The sequence below is a fragment of the Argopecten irradians genome, unplaced genomic scaffold (genome assembly GCF_041381155.1).
Source record: "Argopecten irradians isolate NY unplaced genomic scaffold, Ai_NY scaffold_0672, whole genome shotgun sequence".
Classification (NCBI taxonomy): domain Eukaryota; kingdom Metazoa; phylum Mollusca; class Bivalvia; order Pectinida; family Pectinidae; genus Argopecten; species Argopecten irradians.
In genome coordinates, this window is record NW_027188139.1 from 1 (window position 1) to 26733 (window position 26733).

Consider the following 26733-nt stretch of genomic DNA (forward strand, 5'->3'; position numbering starts at 1 on the left):
AATCGAATTATGTCTAATGATAATACGTGTATGGTTAAAAGAAACAAAAAATGAACTTTAAATACTTTTGTGTGTTAGAAAACATTTCAAAGAATAAGTATGAAAACATATTCAACTAGGATAAATACGTTTTTGAATCAGTAACTAGGCCGAAAAGGAAAACGTGAATCGATTTCGGTTGGTTGCATCATGTAAGAAGCCCGTGTAGCTCAGTCGGTAGAGCATCAGACTTTTAATCTGAGGGTCTAGGGTTCGAGTCCCTACATGGGCGTTTATGTTTTGAATTTTGATCTTCTCTTCAATACCCATAGATATTTTGTTTCCATTAACATTTTTTGTGTTCATTTAGAAGAAAGCCCTTGTAGGAAGATATTCCTCCAAGCGTTAGAATGAGTATTTAAGAAACGATGAATATGAGCTTTCTGCAAACATTTCGGTCTCAGTCTTTTTTTTATCATCTGAAATTGTTTTAATTTATTTCGTCAAAAGTGTAAGTATTAGAATAATTTATAAGCATTACATCTTATAAAATAATTGAATGGATAAAAAGAGTGATTCAAAAATCATTTAAGGTTCTACCGAGATTTGAACTCGGATCGCAGGATTCAGAGTCCTGAGTGCTAACCATTACACCATAGAACCGCTTAGCGAAAGCTTGTTACAAGCTACCGTTATCATCAGACATTTGATCCTGAAAAGGTGATAGGTAATCGTTTTAAGCATTTCTTAAGTATCAAATGCGAGGATTCGGCAGTAAAAAATATTAATAAAAACAGTGGTTGAAATAGGTTCTACCGAGATTTGAACTCGGATCGCAGGATTCAAAGTCCTGAGTGCTAACCATTACACCATAGAACCGCTTAATGATGAATCCTGTCTTCGGAACCACCAAATGAATGAATATTTTCACACACAACTTTCAACTATCAATTCTTTCAACTGTCCATAAGTGAATTTGAGTTTTCAATGTATGATTAGGGATTGAAATATTTTTCTAATTTTCATAGCGGCTGTGAATAGTAGAAGCTATCAAAATATGCCGTTCTCGGAAGATATGTGGATAGCTTCTGCTATTCATAGCCGCTATGAAAATTAGAAAAATACATTCAATCCATATATTTACATTAGAATAATTTATGAAAATAAAAATAATTGAAAGGTTATTATATTATGTTTTAAATTATGACACCCATATACGAAGAGAAACGAGATTAATGGAACAGCTGGATGACAAAGTCGTTCCACAACGTCAAATTTTCAAGCTTCCGCCTTCCAGTCGACTAGTTTTTGCAAATGACAAACGATAAACAAGAAACATAGTTAAAATCAGTTTGATTGATTTATTACAGTAATCCTTAGTTTATTCTGAATCAACAAACAACACATCAAAGAGTATACATTAAAATATTGTAGGGGACTATTTTTTATTGATATGAAGGTGGCGTGATGTTTGATATCAGCTGTACGATGCACGACAATCGTTGTATTCATAGTGTATTTCATAGTATTTTTCATAGGGACATGTTTGGTTTTCGTCAGTTGGTTGATGCATATAGTGACGAAATACTCAGAATGTTAATACATCCAAATTTGTTTACCATCTAAATGATAGAGTATACATTGAATCGAATTATGGTCTAAATGATAATAGTGTATGGTTAAAAGAAACAAAAAATGAACTTTAAATACTTTTGTGTGTTAGAAAACATTTCAAAGAATAAGTATGAAAACATATTCAACTAGGATAAATACGTTTTTGAATCAGTAACTAGGCCGAAAAGGAAAACGTGAATCGATTTCCGTTGGTTGCATTATGTAAGAAGCCCGTGTAGCTCAGTCGGTAGAGCATCAGACTTTTAATCTGAGGGTCTAGGGTTCGAGTTCCTACATGGGCGTTTATGTTTTGAATTTTGATCTTCTCTTCAATGCCCATAGATATTTTGTTTCCATTAACATTTTTTGTGTTCATTTAGAAGAAAGCCCTTGTAGGAAGATATTCCTCCCAAGCGTTAGAATGAGTATTTAAGAAACGATGAATATGAGCTTTCTGCGAAACCATTTCGGTCTCAGTCTTTTTTTATCATCTGAAATTGTTTTAATTTATTTCGTCAAAAGTGTAAGTATTAGAATAATTTATAAGCATTACATCTTATAAAATAATTGAATGGATACAAAAGAGTGATTCAAAAATCATTTAAGGTTCTACCGAGATTTTGAACTCGGATCGCAGGATTCAGAGTCCTGAGTGCTAACCATTACACCATAGAACCGCTTAGCGAAAAGCTTGTTACAAGCTACCGTATCATCAGACATTTGATCCTGAAAAGGTGATAGGTAATCGTTTTAAGCATTTCTTAAGTATCAAATGCGAGGATTCGGCAGTAAAAATATTAATAAAAACAGTGGTTGAAATAGGTTCTACCGAGATTTGAACTCGGATCGCAGGATTCAAAGTCCTGAGTGCTAACCATTACACCATAGAACCGCTTAATGATGAATCTGTCTTCGGAACCACCAAATGAATGAAATATTTTCACACAACTTTCAACTATCAATTCTTTCAACTGTCCATAAGTGAATTTGAGTTTTCAATGTATGATTAGGGATTGAATGTATTTTTCTAATTTTCATAGCGGCTGTGAATAGTAGAAGCTATCAAAATATGCCGTTCTCGGAAGATATGTGGATAGGTTCTGCTATTCATAGCCGCTATGAAAATTAGAAAAATACATTCAATCCATATATTTACATTAGAATAATTTATGAAAATAAATATAATTGAAAGGTTATTATATTATGTTTTAAATTATGACACCCATATACGAAGAGAAACGAGATTAATGGAACAGCTGGATGACAAAGTCGTTCCACAACGTCAAATTTTCAAGCTTCCGCCTTCCAGTCGACTAGTTTTTGCAAATGACAAACGATAAACAAGAAACATAGTTAAAACGTTGGATTTGATTTATTACAGTAATCCTTAGTGAATTCTGTCATCAAAACAACACATCAAAAGAATACATAGGGGACTATTTTTTATTGATATGAAGGTGTGGCGTTGTTTGATATCACTGTACATGCTCGACACTCAATTCATAGTGTATTCATAGTTTTCATAGGGACATGTTTGTTTTCGTCAGTTGGTTGATGCATATAGTGACGAAATACTCAGAATGTTAATACATCCAAATTTGTTTACCATCTAAATGATAGAGTATACATTGAATCGAATTATGTCTATGATAATACGTGTATGGTTAAAAGAAACAAAAAATGAACTTTAAATACTTTTGTGTGTTAGAAAACATTTCAAAGAATAAGTATGAAAACATATTCAACTAGGATAGATACGTTTTTGAATCAGTAACTAGGCCGAAAAGGAAAACGTGAATCGATTTCCGTTGGTTGCATCATGTAAGAAGCCGTGTAGCTCAGTCGGTAGAGCATCAGACTTTTAATCTGAGGGTCTAGGGTTCGAGTCCCTACATGGGCGTTTATGTTTTGAATTTTGATCTTCTCTTCAATACCCATAGATATTTTGTTTCCATTAACATTTTTTGTGTTCATTTAGAAGAAAGCCCTTGTAGGAAGATATTCCTCCAAGCGTTAGAATGAGTATTTAAGAAACGATGAATATGAGCTTTCTGCAAACATTTCGGTCTCAGTCTTTTTTATCATCTGAAATTGTTTTAATTTATTTCGTCAAAAGTGTAAGTATTAGAATAATTTATAAGCATTACATCTTATAAAAATAATTGAATGGATAAAAAGAGTGATTCAAAAATCATTTAAGGTTCTACCGAGATTTGAACTCGGATCGCAGGATTCAGAGTCCTGAGTGCTAACCATTACACCATAGAACCGCTTAGCGAAAGCTTGTTACAAGCTACCGTTATCATCAGACATTTGATCCTGAAAAGGTGATAGGTAATCGTTTTAAGCATTTCTTAAGTATCAAATGCGAGGATTTCGGCAGTAAAAATATTAATAAAAACAGTGGTTGAAATAGGTTCTACCGAGATTTGAACTCGGATCGCAGGATTCAAAGTCCTGAGTGCTAACCATTACACCATAGAACCGCTCAATGATGAATTCTGTCTTCGGAACCACCAAATGAATGAAATATTTTCACACAACTTTCAACTATCAATTCTTTCAACTGTCCATAAGTGAATTTGAGTTTTCAATGTATGATTAGGGATTGAATGTATTTTTCTAATTTTCATAGCGGCTGTGAATAGTAGAAGCTATCAAAATATGCCGTTCTCGGAAGATATGTGGATAGCTTCTGCTATTCATAGCCGCTATGAAAATTAGAAAAATACATTCAATCCATATATTTACATTAGAATAATTTATGAAAATAAAAATAATTGAAAGGTTATTATATTATGTTTTAAATTATGACACCCATATACGAAGAGAAACAAGATTAATGGAACAGCTGGATGACAAAGTCGTTCCACAACGTCAAATTTTCAAGCTTCCGCCTTCCAGTCGACTAGTTTTTGCAAATGACAAACGATAAACAAGAAACATAGTTAAAATCAGTTTGATTGATTTATTACAGTAATCCTTAGTTTATTCTGAATCAACAAACAACACATCAAAGAGTATACATTAAAATATTGTAGGGGACTATTTTTTATTGATATGAAGGTGGCGTGATGTTTGATATCAGCTGTACGATGCACGACAATCGTTGTATTCATAGTGTATTCATAGTGTTTTCATAGGGACATGTTTGTTTTCGTCAGTTGGTTGATGCATATAGTGACGAAATACTCAGAATGTTAATACATCCAAATTTGTTTTACCATCTAAATGATAGAGTATACATTGAATCGAATTATGTCTAAATGATAATACGTGTATGGTTAAAAGAAACAAAAAATGAACTTTAAATACTTTTGTGTGTTAGAAAACATTTCAAAGAATAAGTATGAAAACATATTCAACTAGGATAAATACGTTTTTGAATCAGTAACTAGGCCGAAAAGGAAAACGTGAATCGATTTCCGTTGGTTGCATCATGTAAGAAGCCGTGTAGGCTCAGTCGGTAGAGCATCAGACTTTTAATCTGAGGGTCTAGGGTTCGAGTCCCTACATGGGCGTTTATGTTTTGAATTTTGATCTTCTCTTCAATGCCCATAGATATTTTGTTTCCATTAACATTTTTTGTGTTCATTTGGAAGAAAGCCCTTGTAGGAAGATATTCCTCCAAGCGTTAGAATGAGTATTTAAGAAACGATGAATATGAGCTTTCTGCAAACATTTCGGTCTCAGTCTTTTTTATCATCTGAAATTGTTTTAATTTATTTCGTCAAAAGTGTAAGTATTAGAATAATTTATAAGCATTACATCTTATAAAATAATTGAATGGATAAAAAGAGTGATTCAAAAATCATTTAAGGTTCTACCGAGATTTGAACTCGGATCGCAGGATTCAGAGTCCTGAGTGCTAACCATTACACCATAGAACGCTTAGCGAAAGCTTGTTACAAGCTACGTTATCATCAGACATTTGATCCTGAAAAGGTGATAGGTAATCGTTTTAAGCATTTCTTAAGTATCAAATGCGAGGATTCGGCAGTAAAAATATTAATAAAAACAGTGGTTGAAATAGGTTCTACCGAGATTTGAACTCGGATCGCAGGATTCAAAGTCCTGAGTGCTAAACCATTACACCATAGAACCGCTTAATGATGAATCCTGTCTTCGGAACCAACCAAATGAATGAAATATTTTCACACAACTTTCAACTATCAATTCTTTCAACTGTCCATAAGTGAATTTGAGTTTTCAATGTATGATTAGGGATTGAATGTATTTTTCTAATTTTCATAGCGGCTGTGAATAGTAGAAGCTATCAAAATATGCCGTTCTCGGAAGATATGTGGATAGCTTCTGCTATTCATAGCCGCTATGAAAATTAGAAAAATACATTCAATCCATATATTTACATTAGAATAATTTATGAAAATAAAAATAATTGAAAGGTTATTATATTATGTTTTAAATTATGACACCCATATACGAAGAGAAACGAGATTAATGGAACAGCTGGATGACAAAGTCGTTCCACAACGTCAAATTTTCAAGCTTCCGCCTTCCAGTCGACTAGTTTTTGCAAATGACAAAACGATAAACAAGAAACATAGTTAAAATCAGTTTGATTGATTTATTACAGTAATCCTTAGTTTATTCTGAATCAACAAACAACACATCAAAGAGTATACATTAAAATATTGTAGGGGACTATTTTTTTATTGATATGAAGGTGGCGTGATGTTTGATATCAGCTGTACGATGCACGACAATCGTTGTATTCATAGTGTATTCATAGTGTTTTCATAGGGACATGTTTGTTTTCGTCAGTTGGTTGATGCATATAGTGACGAAATACTCAGAATGTTAATACATCCAAATTTGTTTACCATCTAAATGATAGAGTATACATTGAATCGAATTATGTCTAAAATGATAATACGTGTATGGTTAAAAGAAACAAAAAATGAACTTTAAATACTTTTGTGTGTTAGAAAACATTTCAAAGAATAAGTATGAAAACATATTCAACTAGGATAGATACGTTTTTGAATCAGTAACTAGGCCGAAAAGGAAAACGTGAATCGATTTCCGTTGGTTGCATCATGTAAGAAGCCCGTGTAGCTCAGTCGGTAGAGCATCAGACTTTTAATCTGAGGGTCTAGGGTTCGAGTCCTACATGGGCGTTTATGTTTTGAATTTTGATCTTCTCTTCAATGCCCATAGATATTTTGTTTCCATTAACATTTTTTGTGTTCATTTGGAAGAAAGCCCTTGTAGGAAGATTTATTCCTCCAAGCGTTAGAATGAGTATTTAAGAAACGATGAATATGTGCTTTCTGCAAACATTTCGGTCTCAGTCTTTTTTTATCATCTGAAATTGTTTTATTTTATTTCGTCAAAAGTGTAAGTATTAGAATAATTTATAAGCATTTAGCATTACATCTTATAAAATAATTGAATGGATAAAAAGAGTGATTCAAAATCATTTAAGGTTCTACCGAGATTTGAACTCGGATCGCAGGATTCAGAGTCCTGAGTGCTAACCATTACACCATAGAACCGCTTAGCGAAAGCTTGTTACAAGCTACCGTTATCATCAGACATTTGATCCTGAAAAGGTGATAGGTAATCGTTTTAAGCATTTCTTAAGTATCAAATGCGAGGATTCGGCAGTAAAAATATTAATAAAAACAGTGGTTGAAATAGGTTCTACCGAGATTTGAACTCGGATCGCAGGATTCAAAGTCCTGAGTGCTAACCCATTACACCATAGAACCGCTTAATGATGAATCCTGTCTTCGGAACCACCAAATGAATGAAATATTTTCACACAACTTTCAACTATCAATTCTTTCAACTGTCCATAAGTGAATTTGAGTTTTCAATGTATGATTAGGGATTGAATGTATTTTTCTAATTTTCATAGCGGCTGTGAATAGTAGAAGCTATCAAAATATGCCGTTCTCGGAAGATATGTGGATAGCTTCTGCTATTCATAGCCGCTATGAAAATTAGAAAAATAACATTCAATCCATATATTTACATTAGAATAATTTATGAAAATAAAAATAATTGAAAGGTTATTATATTATGTTTTAAATTATGACACCCATATACGAAGAGAAACGAGATTAATGGAACAGCTGGATGACAAAGTCGTTCCACAACGTCAAATTTTCAAGCTTCCGCCTTCCAGTCGACTAGTTTTTGCAAATGACAAACGATAAACAAGAAACATAGTTAAAATCAGTTTGATTTATTACAGTAATCCTTAGTTTATTCTGAACCAACAAACAACACATCAAAGAGTATACATTAAAATATTGTAGGGGACTATTTTTTATTGATATGAAGGTGGCGTGATGTTTGATATCAGCTGTACGATGCACGACAATCGTTGTATTCATAGTGTATTCATAGTGTTTTCATAGGGACATGTTTGTTTTCGTCAGTTGGTTGATGCATATAGTGACGAAATACTCAGAATGTTAATACATCCAAATTTGTTTACCATCTAAATGATAGAGTATACATTGAATCGAATTATGTCTAAATGATAATACGTGTATGGTTAAAAGAAACAAAAAATGAACTTTAAATACTTTTGTGTGTTAGAAAACATTTCAAAGAATAAGTATGAAAACATATTCAACTAGGATAAATACGTTTTTGAATCAGTAACTAGGCCGAAAAGGAAAACGTGAATCGATTTCCGTTGGTTGCATCATGTAAGAAGCCCGTGTAGCTCAGTCGGTAGAGCATCAGACTTTTAATCTGAGGGTCTAGGGTTCGAGTCCCTACATGGGCGTTTATGTTTTGAATTTTGATCTTCTCTTCAATGCCCATAGATATTTTGTTTCCATTAACATTTTTTGTGTTCATTTGGAAGAAAGCCCTTGTAGGAAGATATTCCTCCAAGCGTTAGATGAGCTTTCTGCAAACATTTCGGTCTCAGTCTTTTTTATCATCTGAAATTGTTTTAATTTATTTTGTCAAAAGTGTAAGTATTAGAATAATTTATAAGCATTACATCTTATAAAATAATTGAATGGATAAAAAGAGTGATTCAAAAATCATTTAAGGTTCTACCGAGATTTGAACTCGGATCGCAGGATTCAGAGTCCTGAGTGCTAACCATTACACCATAGAAACCGCTTAGCGAAAGCTTGTTACAAGCTACCGTTATCATCAGACATTTGATCCTGAAAAGGTGATAGGTAATCGTTTTAAGCATTTCTTAAGTATCAAATGCGAGGATTCGGCAGTAAAAATATTAATAAAAACAGTGGTTGAAATAGGTTCTACCGAGATTTGAACTCGGATCGCAGGATTCAAAGTCCTGAGTGCTAACCATTACACCATAGAACCGCTTAATGATGAATCCTGTCTTCGGAACCACCAAATGAATGAAATATTTTCACACAACTTTCAACTATCAATTCTTTCAACTGTCCATAAGTGAATTTGAGTTTTCAATGTATGATTAGGGATTGAATGTATTTTTCTAATTTTCATAGCGGCTGTGTGAATAGTAGAAGCTATCAAAATATGCCGTTCTCGGAAGATATGTGGATAGCTTCTGCTATTCATAGCCGCTATGAAAATTAGAAAAATACATTCAACCCATATATTTACATTAGAATAATTTATGAAAATAAAAATAATTGAAAGGTTATTATATTATGTTTTAAATTATGACACCCATTATACGAAGAGAAAACGAGATTAATGGAACAGCTGGATGACAAAGTCGTTTCCACAACGTCAAATTTTCAAGCTTCCGCCTTCCAGTCGACTAGTTTTTGCAAATGACAAACGATAAACAAGAAACATAGTTAAAATCAGTTTGATTGATTTATTACAGTAATCCTTAGTTTATTCTGAATCAACAAACAACACATCAAAGAGTATACATTAAAATATTGTAGGGGACTATTTTTTATTGATATGAAGGTGGCGTGATGTTTGATATCAGCTGTACGATGCACGACAATCGTTGTATTCATAGTGTATTCATAGTGTTTTCATAGGGACATGTTTGTTTTCGTCAGTTGGTTGATGCATATAGTGACGAAATACTCAGAATGTTAATACATCCAAATTTGTTTACCATCTAAATGATAGAGTATACATTGAATCGAATTATGTCTAAATGATAATACGTGTATGGTTAAAAGAAACAAAAAATGAACTTTAAATACTTTTGTGTGTTAGAAAACATTTCAAAGAATAAGTATGAAAACATATTCAACTAGGATAAATACGTTTTTGAATCAGTAACTAGGCCGAAAAGGAAAACGTGAATCGATTTCCGTTGGTTGCATCATGTAAGAAGCCCGTGTAGCTCAGTCGGTAGAGCATCAGACTTTTAATCTGAGGGTCTAGGGTTCGAGTCCCTACATGGGCGTTTATGTTTTGAATTTTTGATCTTCTCTTCAATGCCCATAGATATTTTGTTTCCATTAACATTTTTTTGTGTTCATTTGGAAGAAAAGCCCTTGTAGGAAGATATTCCTCCAAGCGTTAGAATGAGTATTTAAGAAACGATGAAATATGAGCTTTCTGCAAACATTTCGGTCTCAGTCTTTTTTTATCATCTGAAATTGTTTTAATTTATTTCGTCAAAAGTGTAAGTATTAGAATAATTTATAAGCATTACATCTTATAAAATAATTGAATGGATAAAAAGAGTGATTCAAAAATCATTTAAGGTTCTACCGAGATTTTGAACTCGGATCGCAGGATTCAGAGTCCTGAGTGCTAACCATTACACCATAGAACCGCTTAGCGAAAGCTTGTTACAAGCTACCGTTATCATCAGACATTTGATCCTGAAAAGGTGATAGGTAATCGTTTTAAGCATTTCTTAAGTATCAAATGCGAGGATTCGGCAGTAAAAATATTAATAAAAACAGTGTTGAATTGAAATAGGTTCTACCGAGATTTGAACTCGGATCGCAGGATTCAAAGTCCTGAGTGCTAACCATTACACCATAGAACCGCTTAATGATGAATCCTGTCTTCGGAACCACCAAATGAATGAAAATATTTTCACACAACTTTCAACTATCAATTCTTTCAACTGTCCATAAGTGAATTTGAGTTTTCAATGTATGATTAGGGATTGAATGTATTTTTCTAATTTTCATAGCGGCTGTGAATAGTAGAAGCTATCAAAAATATGCCGTTCTCGGAAGATATGTGGATAGCTTCTGCTATTCATAGCCGCTATGAAAATTAGAAAAATACATTCAATCCATATATTTACATTAGAATAATTTATGAAAATAAAAATAATTGAAAGGTTATTATATTATGCTTTTTAAATTATGACACCCATATACGAAGAGAAACGAGATTAATGGAACAGCTGGATGACAAAGTCGTTCCACAACGTCAAATTTTCAAGCTTCCGCCTTCCAGAGTCGACTAGTTTTTGCAAATGACAAACGATAAACAAGAAAACATAGTTAAAATCAGTTTGATTTATTACAGTAATCCTTAGTTTATTCTGAACCAACAAACAACACATCAAAGAGTATACATTAAAATATTGTAGGGGACTATTTTTTATTGATATGAAGGTGGCGTGATGTTTGATATCAGCTGTACGATGCACGACAATCGTTGTATTCATAGTGTATTCATAGTGTTTTCATAGGGACATGTTTGTTTTCGTCAGTTGGTTTGATGCATATAGTGACGAAATACTCAGAATGTTAATAAATCCAAATTTGTTTACCATCTAAATGATAGAGTATACATTGAATCGAATTATGTCTAAATGATAATACGTGTATGGTTAAAAAAAACAAAAAATGAACTTTAAATACTTTTGTGTGTTAGAAAAAATTTCAAAGAATTAGTATGAAAACATAATCAACTAGGTATGATAACGTTTTTGAATCAGTAAATAGGCCGAAAAGGAAATCGTGAATCGATTTCGAGTTGGTTGCATCATGTAAGAAGCCCGTGTAGCTCAGTCGGTTTAGAGCATCAGACTTTTAATCTGAGGGTCTAGGGTCGAGTCCCTACATGGGCGTTTATGTTTTGAATGTTTGAATCTTCTCTTCAATGCCCATAGATATTTTGTTTCCATTAACATTTTTTGTGTTCATTTGGAAGGAAGCCACTTGTAGGAAGATATTCCTCCAAGCGTTAGAATGAGTATTTAAGAACACGATGAATATGAGCTTTTCTGCAAACATTTCGGTCTCAGTCTTTTTTATCATCTGAAATTGTTTTAATTATAGGTTCGTCAAAAGTGTAAGTAATTAGAATAATTTATAAGCATTACAATTCTTATAAATATAATTGAATGGATAAAATAGAAGTGATTCAAAATTCATTTAGGGTTCGACCCGAGATTTGATACTCGGATCGCAGGATTCAGACGTCCTGTGAGTGCTAACAGTACACTCATTAGAACCGCTTAAGCGAAAAGCTTGTATCAAGCTACCGTTATCATCAGACATTTTGATCCTGAAAAGGTGATAGGTACTCGTTGTTAAGCCATTTCTTATGTATCAAATGCCGGAGGATTTCGGCAGTAAAAATATTAATAAAAACAGTGGTTTGAAAATAGGTTTCATACCGAGATTTGCGAACTCGGATCGCAGGATTCAAGTCCTGAGTGCTAACCATTACACCATAGAACCGCTTAATGATGAATCCTTGTCTTCAGGAACCACCAAATGAATGAAATATTTTCACACAACTTTCAACTATCAATTCTTTCAAACTGTCACATAAGTGAATTTGATGTTTTCAATGTATGAATTAGGGATTGAATGTATTTTTCTAATTTTCATAGCGGCTGTGAATAGTAGAAAGCTATCGAAAATATGGCCGTTCTCGGAAGATATGTGGATAGCTTTCTGCTATTCATAGCCGCTATGAAAATTAGAAAAATACATTCAACCCATATATTTACATTAGAATTTTTAAAATTTTTATGAAAATAAAAAATAATTGAAAGGTTATTATATTATGTTTTAAATTATGACACCCATTATATAGTGACGAAATACTCAGAATGTTAATACATCCAAATTTGAATGTTAATACATCCAAATTTTTACCATTCTAAATGATAGAGTATACATTGAATCGAATTATGTCTAAATGATAATACGTGTATGGTTAAAAGAAACAAAAAATGAACTTTAAATACTTTTGTGTGTTAGAAAACATTTCAAAGAATAAGTATGAAAACATATTCAACTAGGATAAATACGTTTTTGAATCAGTAACTAGGCCGAAAAGGAAAACGTGAATCGATTTCCGTTGGTTGCATCATGTAAGAAGCCCGTGTAGCTCAGTCGGTAGAGCATCAGACTTTTAATCTGAGGGTCTAGGGTTCGAGTCCCTACATGGGCGTTTATGTTTTGAATTTTGATCTTCTCTTCAATACCCATAGATATTTTGTTTCCATTAACATTTTTTGTGTTCATTTAGAAGAAAGCCCTTGTAGGAAGATATTCCTCCAAGCGTTAGAATGAGTATTTAAGAAACGATGAATATGAGCTTTCTGCAAACATTTCGGTCTCAGTCTTTTTTATCATCTGAAATTGTTTTAATTTATTTGTCAAAAGTGTAAGTATTAGAATAATTTATAAGCATTACATCTTATAAAATAATTGAATGGATAAAAAGAGTGATTCAAAAATCATTTAAGGTTCTACCGAGATTTGAACTCGGATCGCAGGATTCAGAGTCCTGAGTGCTAACCATTACACCATAGAACCGCTTAGCGAAAGCTTGTTACAAGCTACCGTTATCATCAGACATTTGATCCTGAAAAGGTGATAGGTAATCGTTTTAAGCATTTCTTAAGTATCAAATGCGAGGATTCGGCAGTAAAAATATTAATAAAAACAGTGGTTGAAATAGGTTCTACCGAGATTTGAACTCGGATCGCAGGATTCAAAGTCCTGAGTGCTAACCATTACACCATAGAACCGCTTAATGATGAATCCTGTCTTCGGAACCACCAAATGAATGAAATATTTTCACACAACTTTCAACTATCAATTCTTTCAACTGTCCATAAGTGAATTTGAGTTTTCAATGTATGATTAGGGATTGAATGTATTTTTCTAATTTTCATAGCGGCTGTGAATAGTAGAAGCTATCAAAATATGCCGTTCTCGGAAGATATGTGGATAGCTTCTGCTATTCATAGCCGCTATGAAAATTAGAAAAATACATTCAACCCATATATTTACATTAGAATAATTTATGAAAATAAAAATAATTGAAAGGTTATTATATTATGTTTTAAATTATGACACCCATATACGAAGAGAAACGAGATTAATGGAACAGCTGGATGACAAAGTCGTTCCACAACGTCAAATTTTCAAGCTTCCGCCTTCCAGTCGACTAGTTTTTGCAAATGACAAACGATAAACAAGAAACATAGTTAAAATCAGTTTGATTGATTTATTACAGTAATCCTTAGTTTATTCTGAATCAACAAACAACACATCAAAGAGTATACATTAAAATATTGTAGGGGACTATTTTTTATTGATATGAAGGTGGCGTGATGTTTGATATCAGCTGTACGATGCACGACAATCGTTGTATTCATAGTGTATTCATAGTGTTTTCATAGGGACATGTTTGTTTTCGTCAGTTGGTTGATGCATATAGTGACGAAATACTCAGAATGTTAATACATCCAAATTTGTTTACCATCTAAATGATAGAGTATACATTGAATCGAATTATGTCTAAATGATAATACGTGTATGGTTAAAAGAAACAAAAAATGAACTTTAAATACTTTTGTGTGTTAGAAAACATTTCAAAGAATAAGTATGAAAAACATATTCAACTAGGATAAATACGTTTTTGAATCAGTAACTAGGCCGAAAAGGAAAACGTGAATCGATTTCCGTTGGTTGCATCATGTAAGAAGCCCGTGTAGCTCAGTCGGTAGAGCATCAGACTTTTAATCTGAGGGTCTAGGGTTCGAGTCCCTACATGGGCGTTTATGTTTTGAATTTTGATCTTCTCTTCAATGCCCATAGATATTTTGTTTCCATTAACATTTTTTGTGTTCATTTGGAAGAAAGCCCTTGTAGGAAGATATTCCTCCAAGCGTTAGAATGAGTATTTAAGAAACGATGAATATGAGCTTTCTGCAAACATTTCGGTCTCAGTCTTTTTTATCATCTGAAATTGTTTTAATTTATTTTGTCAAAAGTGTAAGTATTAGAATAATTTATAAGCATTACATCTTATAAAATAATTGAATGGATAAAAAGAGTGATTCAAAAATCATTTAAGGTTCTACCGAGATTTGAACTCGGATCGCAGGATTCAGAGTCCTGAGTGCTAACCATTACACCATAGAACCGCTTAGCGAAAGCTTGTTACAAGCTACCGTTATCATCAGACATTTGATCCTGAAAAGGTGATAGGTAATCGTTTTAAGCATTTCTTAAGTATCAAATGCGAGGATTCGGCAGTAAAAATATTAATAAAAACAGTGGTTGAAATAGGTTCTACCGAGATTTGAACTCGGATCGCAGGATTCAAAGTCCTGAGTGCTAACCATTACACCATAGAACCGCTTAATGATGAATCCTGTCTTCGGAACCACCAAATGAATGAAATATTTTCACACAACTTTCAACTATCAATTCTTTCAACTGTCCATAAGTGAATTTGAGTTTTCAATGTATGATTAGGGATTGAATGTATTTTTCTAATTTTCATAGCGGCTGTGAATAGTAGAAGCTATCAAAATATGCCGTTCTCGGAAGATATGTGGATAGCTTCTGCTATTCATAGCCGCTATGAAAATTAGAAAAATACATTCAACCCATATATTTACATTAGAATAATTTATGAAAATAAAAATAATTGAAAGGTTATTATATTATGTTTTAAATTATGACACCCATATACGAAGAGAAACGAGATTAATGGAACAGCTGGATGACAAAGTCGTTCCACAACGTCAAATTTTCAAGCTTCCGCCTTCCAGTCGACTAGTTTTTGCAAATGACAAACGATAAACAAGAAACATAGTTAAAATCAGTTTGATTGATTTATTACAGTAATCCTTAGTTTATTCTGAATCAACAAACAACACATCAAAGAGTATACATTAAAATATTGTAGGGGACTATTTTTTATTGATATGAAGGTGGCGTGATGTTTGATATCAGCTGTACGATGCACGACAATCGTTGTATTCATAGTGTATTCATAGTGTTTTCATAGGGACATGTTTGTTTTCGTCAGTTGGTTGATGCATATAGTGACGAAATACTCAGAATGTTAATACATCCAAATTTGTTTACCATCTAAATGATAGAGTATACATTGAATCGAATTATGTCTAAATGATAATACGTGTATGGTTAAAAGAAACAAAAAATGAACTTTAAATACTTTTGTGTGTTAGAAAACATTTCAAAGAATAAGTATGAAAACATATTCAACTAGGATAGATACGTTTTTGAATCAGTAACTAGGCCGAAAAGGAAAACGTGAATCGATTTCCGTTGGTTGCATCATGTAAGAAGCCCGTGTAGCTCAGTCGGTAGAGCATCAGACTTTTAATCTGAGGGTCTAGGGTTCGAGTCCCTACATGGGCGTTTATGTTTTGAATTTTGATCTTCTCTTCAATGCCCATAGATATTTTGTTTCCATTAACATTTTTTGTGTTCATTTGGAAGAAAGCCCTTGTAGGAAGATATTCCTCCAAGCGTTAGAATGAGTATTTAAGAAACGATGAATATGAGCTTTCTGCAAACATTTCGGTCTCAGTCTTTTTTATCATCTGAAATTGTTTTAATTTATTTCGTCAAAAGTGTAAGTATTAGAATAATTTATAAGCATTACATCTTATAAAATAATTGAATGGATAAAAAGAGTGATTCAAAAATCATTTAAGGTTCTACCGAGATTTGAACTCGGATCGCAGGATTCAGAGAGTCCTGAGTGCTAACCATTACACCATAGAACCGCTTAGCGAAAGCTTGTTACAAGCTACCGTTATCATCAGACATTTGATCCTGAAAAGGTGATAGGTAATCGTTTTAAGCATTTCTTAAGTATCAAATGCGAGGATTCGGCAGTAAAAAATATTAATAAAAACAGTGGTTGAAATAGGTTCTACCGAGATTTGAACTCGGATCGCAGGATTCAAAGTCCTGAGTGCTAACCATTACACCATAGAACCGCTTAATGATGAATCCTGTCTTCGGAACCACCAAATGAATGAAATATTTTCACACAACTTTCAACTATCAATTCTTTCAACTGTCCATAAGTGAATTTGAGTTTTCAATATATGATTAGGGATTGAATGTATTTTTCTAATTTTCATAGCGGCTGTGAATAGTAGAAGCTATCAAAATATGCCGTTCTCGGAAGATATGTGGATAGCTTCTGCTATTCATAGCCGCTATGAAAATTAGAAAAATACATTCAATCCATATATTTACATTAGAATAATTTATGAAAATAAAATATAATTGAAAGGTTATTATATTATGTTTTAAATTATGACACCCATATACGAAGAGAAACGAGATTAATGGAACAGCTGGATGACAAAGTCGTTCCACAACGTCAAATTTTCAAGCTTCCGCCTTCCAGTCGACTAGTTTTTGCAAATGACAAACGATAAACAAGAAACATAGTTAAAATCAGTTTGATTGATTTATTACAGTAATCCTTAGTTTATTCTGAATCAACAAACAACACATCAAAGAGTATACATTAAAATATTGTAGGGGACTATTTTTTATTGATATGAAGGTGGCGTGATGTTTGATATCAGCTGTATCGATGCACGACAATCGTTGTATTCATAGTGTATTCATAGTGTTTTCATAGGGACATGTTTGTTTTGTCAGTTGGTTGATGCATATAGTGACGAAATAATCAGAATGTTAATACATCCAAATTTGTTTACCATCTAAATGATAGAGTATACATTGAATCGAATTGTGTCTAAATGATAATACGTGTATGGTTAAAAGAAACAAAAAATGAACTTTAAATACTTTTGTGTGTTAGAAAACATTTCAAAGAATAAGTATGAAAACATATTCAACTAGGATAGATACGTTTTTGAATCAGTAACTAGGCCGAAAAGGAAAACGTGAATCGATTTCCGTTGGTTGCATCATGTAAGAAGCCCGTGTAGCTCAGTCGGTAGAGCATCAGACTTTTAATCTGAGGGTCTAGGGTTCGAGTCCCTACATGGGCGTTTATGTTTTGAATTTTGATCTTCTCTTCAATGCCCATAGATATTTTGTTTCCATTAACATTTTTTGTGTTCATTTGGAAGAAAGCCCTTGTAGGAAGATATTCCTCCAAGCGTTAGAATGAGTATTTAAGAAACGATGAATATGAGCTTTCTGCAAACATTTCGGTCTCAGTCTTTTTTATCATCTGAAATTGTTTTAAATTTATTTCGTCAAAAGTGTAAGTATTAGAATAATTTATAAGCATTACATCTTATAAAATAATTGAATGGATAAAAAGAGTGATTCAAAAATCATTTAAGGTTCTACCGAGATTTGAACTCGGATCGCAGGATTCAGAGTCCTGAGTGCTAACCATTACACCATAGAACCGCTTAGCGAAAGCTTGTTACAAGCTACCGTTATCATCAGACATTTGATCCTGAAAAGGTGATAGGTAATCGTTTTAAGCATTTCTTAAGTATCAAATGCGAGGATTCGGCAGTAAAAATATTAATAAAAACAGTGGTTGAAATAGGTTCTACCGAGATTTGAACTCGGATCGCAGGATTCAAAGTCCTGAGTGCTAACCATTACACCATAGAACCGCTTAATGATGAATCCTGTCTTCGGAACCACCAAATGAATGAAATATTTTCACACAACTTTCAACTATCAATTCTTTCAACTGTCCATAAGTGAATTTGAGTTTTCAATGTATGATTAGGGATTGAATGTATTTTTCTAATTTTCATAGCGGCTGTGAATAGTAGAAGCTATCAAAATATGCCGTTCTCGGAAGATATGTGGATAGGTTCTGCTATTCATAGCCGCTATGAAAATTAGAAAAATACATTCAATCCATATATTTACATTAGAATAATTTATGAAAATAAATATAATTGAAAGGTTATTATATTATGTTTTAAATTATGACACCCATATACGAAGAGAAACGAGATTAATGGAACAGCTGGATGACAAAGTCGTTCCACAACGTCAAATTTTCAAGCTTCCGCCTTCCAGTCGACTAGTTTTTGCAAATGACAAACGATAAACAAGAAACATAGTTAAAATCAGTTTGATTGATTTATTACAGTAATCCTTAGTTTATTCTGAATCAACAAACAACACATCAAAGAGTATACATTAAAATATTGTAGGGGACTATTTTTTATTGATATGAAGGTGGCGTGATGTTTGATATCAGCTGATCGATGCACGAGAATCGTTGTATTCATAGTGTATTCATAGTGTTTTCATAGGGACATGTTTGTTTTCGTCAGTTGGTTGATGCATATAGTGACGAAATACTCAGAATGTTAATACATCCAAATTTGTTTACCATCTAAATGATAGAGTATACATTGAATCGAATTATGTCTAAATGATAATACGTGTATGGTTAAAAGAAACAAAAAATGAACTTTAAATACTTTTGTGTGTTAGAAAACATTTCAAAGAATAAGTATGAAAACATATTCAACTAGGATAAATACGTTTTTGAATCAGTAACTAGGCCGAAAAGGGAAAAACGTGAATCGATTTCCGTTGGTTGCATCATGTAAGAAGCCCGTGTAGCTCAGTCGGTAAGAGCATCAGACTTTTAATCTGAGGGTCTAGGGTTCGAGTCCCTACATGGGCGTTTATGTTTTGAATTTTGATCTTCTCTTCAATATGCCCATAGATATTTTGTTTCCATTAACATTTTTTGTGTTCATTTGGAAGAAAGCCCTTGTAGGAAGATATTCCTCCAAGCGTTAGAATGAGTATTTAAGAAACGATGAATATGAGCTTTCTGCAAACATTTCGGTCTCAGTCTTTTTTATCATCTGAAATTGTTTTAATTTATTTCGTCAAAAGTGTAAGTATTAGAATAATTTATAAGCATTACATCTTATAAAATAATTGAATGGATAAAAAGAGTGATTCAAAAATCATTTAAGGTTCTACCGAGATTTGAACTCGGATCGCAGGATTCAGAGTCCTGAGTGCTAACCATTACACCATAGAACCGCTTAGCGAAAGCTTGTTACAAGCTACCGTTATCATCAGACATTTGATCCTGAAAAGGTGATAGGTAATCGTTTTAAGCATTTCTTAAGTATCAAATGCGAGGATTCGGCAGTAAAAATATTAATAAAAACAGTGGTTGAAATAGGTTCTACCGAGATTTGAACTCGGATCGCAGGATTCAAAGTCCTGAGTGCTAACCATTACACCATAGAACCGCTTAATGATGAATCCTGTCTTCGGAACCACCAAATGAATGAAATATTTTCACACAACTTTCAACTATCAATTCTTTCAACTGTCCATAAGTGAATTTGAGTTTTCAATATATGATTAGGGATTGAATGTATTTTTCTAATTTTCATAGCGGCTGTGAATAGTAGAAGCTATCAAAATATGCCGTTCTCGGAAGATATGTGGATAGGTTCTGCTATTCATAGCCGCTATGAAAATTAGAAAAATACATTCAATCCATATATTTACATTAGAATAATTTATGAAAATAAATATAATTGAAAGGTTATTATATTATGTTTTAAATTATGACACCCATATACGAAGAGAAACGAGATTAATGGAACAGCTGGATGACAAAGTCGTTCCACAACGTCAAATTTTCAAGCTTCCACCTTCCAGTCGACTAGTTTTTGCAAATGACAAACGATAAACAAGAAACATAGTTAAAATCAGTTTGATTGATTTATTACAGTAATCCTTAGTTTATTCTGAATCAACAAACAACACATCAAAGAGTATACATTAAGATATTGTAGGGGACTATTTTTTATTGATATGAAGGTGGCGTGACAGGTAAACACACAATTCAAATATGCTCTGCAATTTTTTTGCAATCTAACCATCTAGTAACTCTCTCTGGTTCTAAAATCAGACCAGAGAAACATATAATGAACTTGTAATAGTGACTGCGGTCATAACTGACATTTGATTATGTGAAATCGCTGGTTTAGTGCCAGAACAAGAACTATTCGTAAATATTTTGCTCGAACTTATTCACTGAGTGGTATCGACTACGAGTGAACTTGCTATGGATGGTGATAACTCCGTAAGTGCTGATAATGAGGAACATAGTATGACATCAACACAAATAGACAGAGGCACGTATACTCAGCTCTTGCAAACGGTCGGGTCGTTCGACAAAGTGAAATTTAAGAAAAAGCTTCGTTCGATCTACAAAGGTAATGTCGATGAGCTCGCGCACGTAAGACAAGCATTGTACGACTTGGCTCTCGACAGTAAACACGATACACCTCGTGGAACACTCGTTAGACGAACAAACGGTGGTCATTCGTCCGCAATCGAGAAATATCTAGATGATATATACGCGTTGTTCCATTACATTGATGGAGGAACGGATTTTTCTGAAATTAAACACATGATCAGACAAAAAGATGATCCCAACACGTCGATACCACACAGTGGGACAATACCAAAACTAGTGTTCAGTGCCGAATCTCCCAACCGAGACGATAACGGTACAGGTGAGCAGTCGTGCAGTTCCTATGATCCAGACACATCCATCGCTAAACAAACCGTGGCTGATTTGTTTATATTGATTGTAAACATGCGAAACGAGATGATTGACTGAATAAATCACATAAGTAATGACTTGCGCTCAGACATCAATGAACTCAAAGCAGAATTACGTAAAATGCATTCTGTGAATAAACAAAAGGATGATGAAATAAATACACTCAGAAATGCCTTGAAAAACACTCGCATGGAAATAGAGCGTAAAGAATCCGAGACCATACCAAAACAAGTGAACTCGTTAGTAGGTAATGAGTCGTTTAACCCCAACTCCAAAATTCATATCAAAGTGCCGGAAGTACTGAGAGATGAAGGAACCGGTGTGTGCAATTCGAGTGGCATTATTGACATATGTAGTGATACAGTGGTAAACGCAAGTGACAGCACACCTCCCATCACTAACAAAAGCAGCTTGAATCATACTGAAACTGTCCGTGATACATATGCAAACGTTGCTCGTCGCACAAACAGTTCGAATGTTTTATCTGTGACATTGAATGGTGTCACCGCGAGCACTGGAAATCAACTTGCACGTAACGTGACATTTCACGGCTACAACACGCAACAACAGCTTGGCACAGAGAATCGTAATACTGAACAGCGAGTGTCTACATATGAGTTTCGTGGTGTAAGACGCAAACAACGTACAAGGAAACTTGTGATGTCAAGAATTACCGCTAACGCTCCCGAGGAGGACGTCATAAGCTCAATCGTTGACTTCGCTGCTAGAGGGGATGTGAAGGTGACATTCATGCAAATAATCAAGTACTGGGGTGGAGATGAACCAACCTACACAGCCAGATTAAACGTCCGCGAATGTGACTTTGTAACGGCTACTGACCCCACATTCTGGCCTGAAGATGTTCTCGTTCGGGAATGGGAATATCGAAACCGTTTTGATGGTACGTCGCGTTCCCACCGATCGTCATGACAATGAAGCCTCCATATGTGTGTAAATACCCGACGCTCCTTTATTGCATATTCACGTTGGTATGCTGGAACATCCGTGGAATCATGTACGGCACCCCGCTGCTCTCTGAACTTCTCAAAGAGACTGACATTGCTGTTGTGACGGAGCATTGGCTCTTGCCGGAACAAATGAACTTTTTGCAAAGTATTGACTCAAATTTTAAATCTTACGGTTTAAGTGATACTAGGATCTCATTAGAGCCAGAACGCAGAGTCTGTAACAGAGGATTCGGCGGACTGGCTATACTATGGCGTAAAGAGATAAACGTATGCCCTATCGAGAGCGAGTGTAATGATAGAGTCATTTGCTGTTCATTGCAATTGGAAAACAGATCACATGTCTTTGTTATCGGAACCCTAATGCCGTCCACCAATGTGTCAATTGGTGTATATAAAGAAACACTTGAACACATCTCGGACTTACTCGATAAATACTCACAATACGGACACGTAATAATTGCTGGAGATTTCAACGCACAGATAAGTAAACAGTTTGGAAGTAAAAATCATCTGAGACCAAACGATAGAGGTGAGATTTTAGAACCTTTCATCGTTGACAAGGACCTCGTATCGATAAACTCTCAAGCTTGGGCCAACGGTGGAACGTCAACATTTGTGTCAAAAACTGGTAATGGGTCACTCATAGATCACATGTTCATTGAATCACGAAGAGTGGACTGTGTTGAAGAATGCTCAACTCTTGACGATAATTACCTTAATGTATCCGACCATTTGCCTATACGCATTCGCTATCGTACACCTCTTCTCGTGCGTGAACACGCAGGTAACCCATACGCCGTAAACTGGAAAAAATGTTCAGCTGCTCAACTAACAAGATATTCGTCACAAGTCTCTGCCTTATTACGTGAACCCTTTCCGCGAAATACAGACACTGCTAGTGTTGATCATCTTCAATGCTTAGTTAATAATATCGTAGAAGCCACACGCACTGCTTCAAAGGACACACTACCTTCTAAGAAATATCGGCCCTACTTAAAACCTTACTGGAACGCTGGCCAAGTAAAAGCATTTCACAAAACAATGCGGGAAAGACGAGTAGTGTGGATACAAGATGGTCGCCCACGTGGATCCCAATTTCAGTCTTATCGTGACTACAAGCGTTGTAAACGAGACTTTAGGCGGGAACTTGATCAAGCACGCCATGAATATGAACAGTCCGAATTTCAGAGCTTACAACAAGCTGCAGAAATTGACTCGGGTACATTTTACCGTGCTGTTCGTGCGCGAAAAATAACGAGACGAGAGACTTCAGAAATTAAAGTAAATGGTGAAATTTCTCGTGATCCGGACATTAATCGAGCTGCATGGACAGCACATTACAGTGAGCTCGCGCAATTCTCGACTAAACCTATTTTCGTGAAACTCACAAACTTTACATAGAGTCGGAAGTAACCCGCATGCGTACAGATTCCTATACGAATGCAAATACAGTATGTCGGGAGTACATCGTTACAAAGGAGGTTTCGTCAGCCCTTAAAGAAATGAAAAATGGTAAAGCCGGCGGCCATGATCACCTGATAGTAGAACATTTACGCTATGGTGGAACGTTACTATTACAACGCATAACGGAGTTATTCAACTTAATAGTGCAGTTTGAAAGTTATCCGCCGTCTTTCAAGCATGGAATTGTTATCACTCTATTCAAGGGTGGAAAAAAATCCAGGGTTGATATGAATAATTATAGGGATATTACCCTGACTCCTGTTCTTCAGAAGCTTCTCGAAAAAGTTCTCTTCAAAAGAATTTCTGTGGTTTGTGACAGAATAAATTTCCCGCATAGACTGCAACAAGGATTCCGTTCGAACTGTGGTAGTATCACTGCAGCGTTTACCGTGAGAGAAGCCGTTTTCCATCACTTTGAAATCAGCACAACTGTTTTTGCGGCATTCCTAGACAACGCTAAAGCGTTCAACAGCGTATGGGTCAACGGTCTGCTCTATAAACTTTACCATCTAGGTTTCAACGGAAAAATCTGGCAGTTGCTTCAGAATTCGTTCGAAGACGTTTCGGCCTGTGTCCTATACGAGGGTAAAAGAGGAGAGCCGTACAAGGTCATGCAAGGCGTCGGTCAAGGTAGGACTCTGTCATCTTGGATGTTTCTGATAATGATTGATGAACTAATCTCAAATCTTGATTCCTCATTGCTAGGTCTACATATCCATGATATCCACATACCGTCAGTTTTTCTAGCTGATGATACGCTACTGCAATCCTGTTCAGTCGGCAATATTCAACGTCTACTTGACATTGTGTTTGAATTCTCATGTAAATGGAGATTAAACTACAACTCTACTAAAAGTTCGCTTCTTCGATTTTGTAACAGTCGTAAAAAGTTCACCCCAGAAATACAGTGTAAATTGGGTGATCAAAAAAATAGCCTGGGTAACACAAAAAGAGTATGCCGGGATCATCCTTACTCCAACCCTTCAATGTGATGAAGATATTAAGCGGTCGTGTGCAAAAGGACGGCGATCCCTGAACTCTTTAATCAGCGTAGGAATACATGATGGTGGTATGAATCCAATCACCAGCTCAAAATTGGTTGAAACCATCGTTCAGCCGGTGATTTTATACGGCTCAGAACTCTGGGGAGCACCTACTCTGAAATCACAAGAGGATCTACGCAAGACACAACGATATGCTGCACGACGGTGTCAAGGATTCGAAAAAACATCGCCGACTCTAGCTACAACCCGGGCGCTTGGAATGCTCGACATATGTGGAGAAGTTGAGCAGAAAAAACTGATTTTCTGGAACAAATTGTGCTCCGCAAGTAGTTTATTTGTCTGGAAACTACTATTTATAGTACGCTTATGCGCGTTTGCTTTCGGCAAGAAGTCATTAAACGAAAAAAGCTTTGTATTAGATATATTCGCTATCGCTTCCAAGTTTGACATTACAGACAGCCTATTTGACTACATTTTTGAAGGCTTCCAACCATCTCGCTTTTCCTGGAAATCATTCTGCAAAAATGTTGTGCAAAGCTTTTATCAAACCAAATGGCTTGGTGAAATTGTCCATTTGGAATCATTTCAAATCTACGCCTCGGTTCACCAAAACTATGGCCCAAATCCTCTTTGGACTCTAGCATTAAAGTATCCGAACTACACATGGCAACTAAGTGAAATGATCAAGCTCAGCTATCGTCATGAAAAAGAACCAGTGCTCTGTAAATTATGTAACAAATTAACCGATAATATAACTGTTCACTTCCTTATACAGTGCTACTGTCTATTCGAAACACGAGATAAAATGCTAGAATTTCTGGTAAACTACTTGGATGTTTATGAATACGTCAAATTTGATAATTTAGAAGATCATGAGAAATGTTTCTTTCTACTCGGCAGTAAACAAGACATTTTACTTGACGATGAACGATGGCCAGTTGTAATGATAACTGTCTCAGATTTTATACATAGAATGATTCAATATATGAACTGTTTAATTGATTTGTAAATAACTTCTGACATGAAATGACATGTAAATCTCTTTAAGAGGAAATAAAGATTGTCTGTCTGTCTGTCTGTCTATAGTGACGAAATACTCAGAATGTTAATACATCCAAATTTGTTTACCATCTAAATGATAGAGTATACATTGAATCGAATTATGTCTAAATGATAATACGTGTATGGTTAAAAGAAACAAAAAATGAACTTTAAATACTTTTGTGTGTTAGAAAACATTTCAAAGAATAAGTATGAAAACATATTCAACTAGGATAAATACGTTTTTGAATCAGTAACTAGGCCGAAAAGGAAAACGTGAATCGATTTCGGTTGGTTGCATCATGTAAGAAGCCCGTGTAGCTCAGTCGGTAGAGCATCAGACTTTTAATCTGAGGGTCTAGGGTTCGAGTCCCTACATGGGCGTTTATGTTTTGAATTTTGATCTTCTCTTCAATACCCATAGATATTTTGTTTCCATTAACATTTTTTGTGTTCATTTAGAAGAAAGCCCTTGTAGGAAGATATTCCTCCAAGCGTTAGAATGAGTATTTAAGAAACGATGAATATGAGCTTTCTGCAAACATTTCGGTCTCAGTCTTTTTTATCATCTGAAATTGTTTTAATTTATTTTGTCAAAAGTGTAAGTATTAGAATAATTTATAAGCATTACATCTTATAAAATAATTGAATGGATAAAAAGAGTGATTCAAAAATCATTTAAGGTTCTACCGAGATTTGAACTCGGATCGCAGGATTCAGAGTCCTGAGTGCTAACCATTACACCATAGAACCGCTTAGCGAAAGCTTGTTACAAGCTACCGTTATCATCAGACATTTGATCCTGAAAAGGTGATAGGTAATCGTTTTAAGCATTTCTTAAATATCAAATGCGAGGATTCGGCAGTAAAAATATTAATAAAAACAGTGGTTGAAATAGGTTCTACCGAGATTTGAACTCGGATCGCAGG

At 34.5% G+C, this 26733-nt stretch overlaps 27 non-coding genes across 27 annotated transcripts; 8 read left to right on the forward strand and 19 right to left on the reverse strand.

Moving 5' to 3' along the window:
* The first annotated feature begins 198 nt into the window (after positions 1-198).
* Positions 199-271, forward strand: Trnak-uuu (transfer RNA lysine (anticodon UUU)). Its single transcript has one exon. It is a non-coding gene; the product is annotated as a tRNA-Lys (tRNA).
* Positions 272-570: 299 nt separating this feature from the next.
* Trnaq-cug (transfer RNA glutamine (anticodon CUG)) lies at positions 571-642 on the reverse strand. The gene has a single exon. It is a non-coding gene; the product is annotated as a tRNA-Gln (tRNA).
* A 144-nt stretch (positions 643-786) lies between these two features.
* Trnaq-uug (transfer RNA glutamine (anticodon UUG)) lies at positions 787-858 on the reverse strand. The gene has a single exon. It is a non-coding gene; the product is annotated as a tRNA-Gln (tRNA).
* A 1555-nt stretch (positions 859-2413) lies between these two features.
* Trnaq-uug (transfer RNA glutamine (anticodon UUG)) lies at positions 2414-2485 on the reverse strand. Its single transcript has one exon. It is a non-coding gene; the product is annotated as a tRNA-Gln (tRNA).
* Positions 2486-3791: 1306 nt separating this feature from the next.
* Positions 3792-3863, reverse strand: Trnaq-cug (transfer RNA glutamine (anticodon CUG)). Its single transcript has one exon. It is a non-coding gene; the product is annotated as a tRNA-Gln (tRNA).
* A 144-nt stretch (positions 3864-4007) lies between these two features.
* Trnaq-uug (transfer RNA glutamine (anticodon UUG)) lies at positions 4008-4079 on the reverse strand. The gene has a single exon. It is a non-coding gene; the product is annotated as a tRNA-Gln (tRNA).
* A 2961-nt stretch (positions 4080-7040) lies between these two features.
* Positions 7041-7112, reverse strand: Trnaq-cug (transfer RNA glutamine (anticodon CUG)). Its single transcript has one exon. It is a non-coding gene; the product is annotated as a tRNA-Gln (tRNA).
* Positions 7113-8286: 1174 nt separating this feature from the next.
* Positions 8287-8359, forward strand: Trnak-uuu (transfer RNA lysine (anticodon UUU)). Its single transcript has one exon. It is a non-coding gene; the product is annotated as a tRNA-Lys (tRNA).
* A 488-nt stretch (positions 8360-8847) lies between these two features.
* Positions 8848-8919, reverse strand: Trnaq-uug (transfer RNA glutamine (anticodon UUG)). Its single transcript has one exon. It is a non-coding gene; the product is annotated as a tRNA-Gln (tRNA).
* Positions 8920-9885: 966 nt separating this feature from the next.
* Positions 9886-9958, forward strand: Trnak-uuu (transfer RNA lysine (anticodon UUU)). The gene has a single exon. It is a non-coding gene; the product is annotated as a tRNA-Lys (tRNA).
* Positions 9959-10480: 522 nt separating this feature from the next.
* Trnaq-uug (transfer RNA glutamine (anticodon UUG)) lies at positions 10481-10552 on the reverse strand. The gene has a single exon. It is a non-coding gene; the product is annotated as a tRNA-Gln (tRNA).
* A 2305-nt stretch (positions 10553-12857) lies between these two features.
* Positions 12858-12930, forward strand: Trnak-uuu (transfer RNA lysine (anticodon UUU)). Its single transcript has one exon. It is a non-coding gene; the product is annotated as a tRNA-Lys (tRNA).
* Positions 12931-13226: 296 nt separating this feature from the next.
* Positions 13227-13298, reverse strand: Trnaq-cug (transfer RNA glutamine (anticodon CUG)). The gene has a single exon. It is a non-coding gene; the product is annotated as a tRNA-Gln (tRNA).
* A 143-nt stretch (positions 13299-13441) lies between these two features.
* On the reverse strand, positions 13442-13513 carry Trnaq-uug (transfer RNA glutamine (anticodon UUG)). Its single transcript has one exon. It is a non-coding gene; the product is annotated as a tRNA-Gln (tRNA).
* A 962-nt stretch (positions 13514-14475) lies between these two features.
* On the forward strand, positions 14476-14548 carry Trnak-uuu (transfer RNA lysine (anticodon UUU)). The gene has a single exon. It is a non-coding gene; the product is annotated as a tRNA-Lys (tRNA).
* A 297-nt stretch (positions 14549-14845) lies between these two features.
* On the reverse strand, positions 14846-14917 carry Trnaq-cug (transfer RNA glutamine (anticodon CUG)). The gene has a single exon. It is a non-coding gene; the product is annotated as a tRNA-Gln (tRNA).
* A 143-nt stretch (positions 14918-15060) lies between these two features.
* Positions 15061-15132, reverse strand: Trnaq-uug (transfer RNA glutamine (anticodon UUG)). The gene has a single exon. It is a non-coding gene; the product is annotated as a tRNA-Gln (tRNA).
* A 961-nt stretch (positions 15133-16093) lies between these two features.
* Positions 16094-16166, forward strand: Trnak-uuu (transfer RNA lysine (anticodon UUU)). Its single transcript has one exon. It is a non-coding gene; the product is annotated as a tRNA-Lys (tRNA).
* A 297-nt stretch (positions 16167-16463) lies between these two features.
* On the reverse strand, positions 16464-16537 carry Trnae-cuc (transfer RNA glutamic acid (anticodon CUC)). Its single transcript has one exon. It is a non-coding gene; the product is annotated as a tRNA-Glu (tRNA).
* A 144-nt stretch (positions 16538-16681) lies between these two features.
* On the reverse strand, positions 16682-16753 carry Trnaq-uug (transfer RNA glutamine (anticodon UUG)). Its single transcript has one exon. It is a non-coding gene; the product is annotated as a tRNA-Gln (tRNA).
* A 962-nt stretch (positions 16754-17715) lies between these two features.
* On the forward strand, positions 17716-17788 carry Trnak-uuu (transfer RNA lysine (anticodon UUU)). Its single transcript has one exon. It is a non-coding gene; the product is annotated as a tRNA-Lys (tRNA).
* A 298-nt stretch (positions 17789-18086) lies between these two features.
* On the reverse strand, positions 18087-18158 carry Trnaq-cug (transfer RNA glutamine (anticodon CUG)). Its single transcript has one exon. It is a non-coding gene; the product is annotated as a tRNA-Gln (tRNA).
* A 143-nt stretch (positions 18159-18301) lies between these two features.
* Trnaq-uug (transfer RNA glutamine (anticodon UUG)) lies at positions 18302-18373 on the reverse strand. The gene has a single exon. It is a non-coding gene; the product is annotated as a tRNA-Gln (tRNA).
* Positions 18374-19709: 1336 nt separating this feature from the next.
* Positions 19710-19781, reverse strand: Trnaq-cug (transfer RNA glutamine (anticodon CUG)). The gene has a single exon. It is a non-coding gene; the product is annotated as a tRNA-Gln (tRNA).
* A 143-nt stretch (positions 19782-19924) lies between these two features.
* Positions 19925-19996, reverse strand: Trnaq-uug (transfer RNA glutamine (anticodon UUG)). The gene has a single exon. It is a non-coding gene; the product is annotated as a tRNA-Gln (tRNA).
* Positions 19997-26115: 6119 nt separating this feature from the next.
* On the forward strand, positions 26116-26188 carry Trnak-uuu (transfer RNA lysine (anticodon UUU)). Its single transcript has one exon. It is a non-coding gene; the product is annotated as a tRNA-Lys (tRNA).
* A 297-nt stretch (positions 26189-26485) lies between these two features.
* On the reverse strand, positions 26486-26557 carry Trnaq-cug (transfer RNA glutamine (anticodon CUG)). Its single transcript has one exon. It is a non-coding gene; the product is annotated as a tRNA-Gln (tRNA).
* Between the last annotated feature and the right edge of the window lie 176 nt (positions 26558-26733).